The sequence below is a fragment of the Acinonyx jubatus genome, chromosome D3 (assembly GCF_027475565.1).
Source record: "Acinonyx jubatus isolate Ajub_Pintada_27869175 chromosome D3, VMU_Ajub_asm_v1.0, whole genome shotgun sequence".
NCBI lineage: Eukaryota > Metazoa > Chordata > Mammalia > Carnivora > Felidae > Acinonyx > Acinonyx jubatus.
In genome coordinates, this window is record NC_069392.1 from 25,373,410 (window position 1) to 25,379,774 (window position 6,365).

The following is a 6,365-nucleotide window of genomic DNA, read 5'->3' on the forward strand; positions in this document are numbered from 1 at the left end:
AATGTAAAAATGGGGGCGCCTGGGTGGCTCAGTCGGTTGAGCGTCCAACCTCAGCTCAGGTCATGATCTCGCGGTTCGTGAGTTTGATCCCCACATCGGGCTCTGTGCTGGCATCCTGTCAGCGCAGAGCCCACTTTGGATCCTCTGTCTCCCTCTCCCTGCCCCTCCCTCACTTGCGCTCTCCCCAAAAATAAATAAATATTTTTTAAATATATATATTTTTAATGTTTATTTATTTTTGAGAGAGACAGAGACAGAATGCGAGTGGGTTGGGACAGAGAGAGAGGGGGATGAATCTGAAACAGGCTCCAGGCTCTGAGCGGTCAGCACAGAGCCCGACGCGGGGCTTGAACTCACGAGCTGCGAGATCACGACCTGAGCTGAAGTCAGACGCTCAACCGACTGAGCCACCCAGGCGCCCCTAAATAAATATTTTTAAAAAAAGAAACATAAAAGTGGCTCTTCTGGTGAGAACATCAGCCCCGTCCCAAGCTCCAACCCTTCCCTCTGAAGCGCTTGCTCATAGCGAAGGTTTGCATTGATTGGCCTGGTGGCTTGATTCAAACTGGTCTTACTAGACTGTAGACTGTATGAGTGTAGGAACAAATTTGAATTTCAGGTAAAACAATAAATTTTCAGTATTTTACAGTATTTCATGGGACATACTTATACTAAAAACTTATTTGTTGTTTATGTGAAATCCAAATTCAAAACTGGGAATCCTGTATTTTTTGTTGTTAATTTATTGAGAGAGAGAGAGAGAGAGAGAGAGAGAGAGAGAGAGAGAATCCCAAGCAGGCTCCACGCTGACAGCTCGAAATCACGAAACGTGAGATCATGACCTGAGCTGAAATCGAGAGTCAGATGCTTAACCCACTGAGCCCCCCGGGGGACCCCTTGGAATCCTGTATTTTTATTTGCTAAATCTGGCAACCCTAAGTAGGGCTGGACGTGTAAGCAGCATTAGGGAAATGGCGGTGGGTGACTTCCAGCTCCGTGATAAGATATGTTGTGGCATCCACCTTGGTCTCAGTCACTCATTCTGGGGGCGTCTGGTCGCTGTCATGAGGACACTCAGCAGCCACAGGTGGAAGCTCAGGTGGCAAGTTCCCCAAGGCCTCCTGCCAGCCGGGTGAGTGGATCCCCCAGCCGTGGTTAAGCCCCGGGACGTCAAGCCAAGCAAGATGTCCCAGCTTGACTACAACCCCAAGAGAGATCCCAAGTCAGTACCAGGCAGCTGAGCTACCCTTGAATTCCTACCCAAAGAAATGGCGTGAGATAATATTCACTGTTGTTCCAAGCCGCTAAGTGTAGAGGGACTTGGGTCACGCCGCAATAGGAAATATGCCGCGATAAGAAATCCCTGGGAGCTTGTGAAATATCTGTGAATGAGTGAACGAGCTAGTGGATGAAGGAATGAATGAACAAATGACTGATGAAGGCTGCGGTTCCTCCCCTTCCCTGTGTGCTTGCGAGGGTGCTGGCTTTACAGAGAGCGCCCAGGCCTGCGTCACCTCACGTCCCAGCTCTCTGTGTGAGAAAAGAGTCTTCACAAACTCTAGAAAGGGAAACAAGGGACCAACCATCTGGGCAAAACATCTAAAGGGAGCCCAGGTTTGCTAATCACAGCTCATCTGGCTTTCCAATTCTCTCCAGCGCGGGGCACGCTGTATATTTTTGTGACCAAAGTCGAACTAAGAATAAGCCACAGGCGACTGTAGAATGTCACCGTCCTAGAAAAGGAACTTGTGCTAGACTTTAAATACATCAGCCTTGAAATGTCGCTTGCAGATTGTTTCTATGGAACCAACCTATTTAAAGTTGTCGCTGAGGAAGGATTTTTTTTTTTTTTTTTTTTTTTTGGCCCCCAAATCTTTCGAAGGCAATGTGGAGAGAGCGCTGTCCAGCATAGGCTGTGTGCAGGGCGGGTGATGGCAAGCGTGGACTCAGGTAACAGAAACTATCGGGCAGGTTTAGGGAACCCAGGAGACGATGTACGCAGAGCGTCTGTTCTTTGCAGTCACTCTCCACGGATCAGCTCGAGGACGTGGGCAGAAATGGTGTGGGGGCCCCAGGCAGGGCACAGGGGGGCGCGCACCCATCCGGACGTCTGGACTCCCGGGTCTCGCGGCTGGTTCTGTCCTTGAACTCGTTGAGCGGCCTGCGTACGCCCCTCGGGGCACGGCCTCTTCCGCGGCTTCCTCTGACGAGTGTCGAGGGCCCCGCAACCCCTTCCAGGATGGCGCCCTTTCTGAGTGCCTCGTGGGGAATGTAGACACGGGCCGGGCGTCCCTGAGGCCCAAAGCAGGGGTTTTTGTGGGCGGTGGCTGGAGACCGTGATGTACTGGCACGAAATCATAAATCTAAACCTCTGGTTGCCTCTCCTCTCGCTGTTCTGGAGGCCGGGCATTTGAACTCAGGAATCCTGGAAAACGGGGGCCTCCCAGGCCCAGGGGTGAGGTTGGGTCTTTCAAATGAAAATAGTCATAACCATTTGCCAAGCTTTTGCTACTCTTACGAAGGCCAGCGGCTTCGTGTGCATTAACTAGCCACCCTCCTCTGTTGGTCCTGAAGACAGCCCTTTTAGTGCACTACCATCATTGTGCCCATTTTGCGGATGGGAAAACTGAGGCGCAGCGAGGCGAAGCTATCTTCCCCCGCCCCACATCTAGGAAGCAGCAAAGCAATTTGGATCCTTGAAGTTTTACTCCAGTAGTGCTATTTAAAAAGAAACTCCAGGGGTGCCCGGGTGGCTCAGTTGGCTAAGTGTCTGACTCTTGGTTTCGGCTCAGGTCATGATCTCACAGTTCATGAGTTCGAGCCCCGTGTCGGGCTCTGTGCTGCCAGCACGGAGCCTGCCCGAGATTCTCTCTCTCCTCTCTCTCTGCCCCTCTCCTGTGCTCTCTCTCTCTCTCTCAAAATAAATAAACTTAAAAAAACAATAATCGTAATAAAAAAAGTCTTAAAATTTGTTTAAATAAGAGAATTTTAAAAATCCTAAGTATAGAGAGGACTTTCTGTCCCTCCTAATAAGCGAGATGAAGTTCCCTACTTGAATGCCCTATCACTCCCCCAATACTTTGGTATCTCCAACAAGCAAGGACATTTTCCAGTGTAACCACAGGACAACCGTCAAAACCAGAAAATGAACACCAACACATCACGACCATGGAAACCTCAGACCCCATTCACATTTTGCCAGTTGACCCCGTAACTTCCTTTATGGCAAAACACGGTCCAGTGCAGAGTCTCGGGTTGCACTGAGCTGCCACACCTCTTTAGACCCACCCTTCAGTCTGGAGCAGTGCCAGGGGCTTGCTCTGGTTTTCACGACCCAGGCACTTTGCATGATCACAGGCCAGGTGCTTTGTAGAACGTCTCGTTGCTTGGGTTCGTCTTAGGTGTCCCGATTCCATTCCAGTGACGCGTCTTTGGCAGGAACATCACAGATCGTCTCAGGGCATCCTATCAACGCGGTAAGGGACGTCCACTTGTCCCGCTGAGGGGGGGGGAGGGAGGCACACTCTGATCATGTGATCAGAGAGCCTGTACTCTCAGTGGCTCCGCCACAGTCCACGGAAGCCACATGGCAGGGTCCATTTGGTAAAGCCAATCTACGAGCATCACTCCCCTGCGGTCAGAGTGATGGCAGCTCAGTGAAGTTGGCTGGAAACCTACAGAGGTAGCTACGGAGAAGCCGGGATCTTCTGAATATTGTAATTCACGACAGCCACTCTTGGTTTCGTGGCGGAAAGCTTGATCAAGTATGGGGGAAGGGAATATACAGAAATAAGCAACTAGAGTAAACACAGAAAGGAGTATAGAGAAGATCAGAGAAGGGTTAATACATCCAATCGGGTACGCACATCATCCAACCTTCTGGCTGGGGAAGCCCCCTCCCCCTTCCCCACCCATCCATACAGCCAGGTTGGAGTCCCGATGGAGGGCCCCCCCGGGGCAGAGTATCCTCCCCTGAGGTGAGGCTTCCAACTAACTATTCCCTCCAGGGCAAGATAAACACTACCCACAGTCATTAAGTTTGCCGAAGGGCAGTCCTGAGCAGGCTGGCTCTTGTTCTCTCTTATCCCATCTCCCAGTCTTAGGAGGATGCCATTCCGCATAGTTCTCTTCCCTCCCTGGGCCCTTCCAGGGGGCCAGCCTGGTCTGGCTCAAGGCGATGAGGGAAGTTCATCCCTCTGGGCGTCAGGAACAGAGGGGCCAGTTCTGATCCCGAGGAACGCGAGCCAACTAAGCCCCCCACCATTGTGTACGTGCAGCTCTGGGCAGAAATGCCTGTCACACGAACACGTTCTGTGCAGAACACAAGCTTACTTTTACCTTTGGCTTTGGCCTGTAAACAGACGCATACACATTTCCGGGCCCAGGCTCAAAACAGTCTATCTTGTCTCCCTGTTTTTCCTCCCTCTGCTGCCTGGTGGAATTTTTAGTCTGTTAGCCTCTCACCACCGCCCATCCCCCATCCCCTTCTCTTGTACTAAAACTTCACTCTTTTTTTTTTTTTAAGCTTATGTATGTATGTATTTATTTTTAGAGCGAGAGAGAGCATGAGCAGGATAGGGGCAGAAAGAATCCCAAGCAGGTTCCATGCTGTCAGCATGGAGCCTGACGCAGGACTTGAACCCATGAACTGTGGGGTTATGACCGGAGGTGAAATCGAGTCAGACGCTTAACCGATTGAGCTACCCAGGCGCCTGTCTTTCTTTTTTTTTTTTTTAAAGCACATGTGGGGGAGGGGCAGAGGGGAAGAATCCCCAGCAGGCTCCACGCTGTCAGCACAGAGCCCAATAAGGGGTTCGACCTCACCAACCATGAGATCATGACCTGAACTGAAACCAAGAGTCAGACTCCTCACCGACTGGGCTACCCGGGTGCCCCTTACCACCTCACTTTCTAATTTATTTCCTGAGTGCGTATCATGTGTCAGGCACAGTGACGCTACAGGTCTTGGGGACACAGAGACCATGAAGTCCCAGAGCCCGTTCTCATGAAGCTGGCAGTTAATTGGCTTTCTGTAGGCTCTTCTTCCATTCATGACAAGGACGGGAAGTTAGACCCAAACCTCTGACCAGAAGTCAGGTGCACTTTGTGTACTCTAAGTGCCTCTTGAATCTTTTCATCATATGGAGGAGAGAGAGTGAGAAAGAACGTACGCAAAAATTAACAGCAAACACTTCCTAAATACCTACAGCGTCGCAGGTACCGTTGGAGCTGCTTAAGTATTTTAACTCATAGATCCTCAACCACTTTGCAGAAGAGGCAACAGGCTCCCAGAGGTGTGGGTGACTTTGCCTGAGGCCCACAGCTGGACGTGGCAGAGCTGAGATGGAAACTCCGGAGTCTGTGTGTTCATTGCATCCCTTGAGCCTAGCACAGGGTAGGCAACCAGTACATTTTTATTAGATCAGTGAATGGGTGAGTGAATTTAACAACTGGCTGGAGAGGAAGAGCATGGGGAGGTCTCCTGGAGGGCACACTTGGGACCTCTAAGTGTTGGCCCATTCACTCCTGCACTCTCTCAAGCTTCTGTGGAAGGCAGCTGCTCTGTGCCCACGACGGTGCTTACACTAAAGGACCCTCAAGATACAGGAGGCAGTCTTTTTTTCTTTTTTTTCTAAACATAATTTATTGTCAAGTTAGCTATACGCTATACAGTGTGCTCTTGGTTTCCGGAGTAGATTCCCATGATTCATCGCTTACGTACAACACCCAGTGCTCCTCCCAACAAGTGCCCTCTTTAATGCCCATCATCCATTTACACCTCCCTTCCTCCCCCCCCCCCCCCCCCCCCATCAACCCTCAGTTTATTCTCCGTATTTAAGAATCTCTTAAGGTTTGCCTCCCTCTCTGTAGCTATTCCCGCCCCCGGTCTTCTGGGACGTTTCTAAAATTCCACATATGAGTGAAAACATGTATCTGCCTTTCTCTGACTGATTTCCCTTAGCATTACACCTTCCAGTTCCAGCCACCTTGTCGCAGATGGCAAGATTCCATTCTTTCTCATTGCCAAGTAGTATCAGGAGACAGTCTTGACCTTCATTACTCCCGTTGCAGGCAATGTGTCCCGGCCCCTCTACCGTCTCACGCTGTTCCTTACAACTACCTACCCAGCGAGCTAGGGCTGTATCGCCATTTTACAGATTTTTAATCTCAGGCTGGCAAAGGGAGTCCCCGTAGGCCAAGGTGGCTCGGCCCCGTTCACACCCAGCGGGGGCGGGAGGGAGGCCCGCGAGGCCAGGAAATAAACCCTCAGCCACTCCAGGCCCTGGAAATCCCCGCCTTCTTTCTCGCATCTCAGCCCCGCCCCTCTAGAGCCCAAGACGCTCCAGCCTTCGGCTGCTGCCATG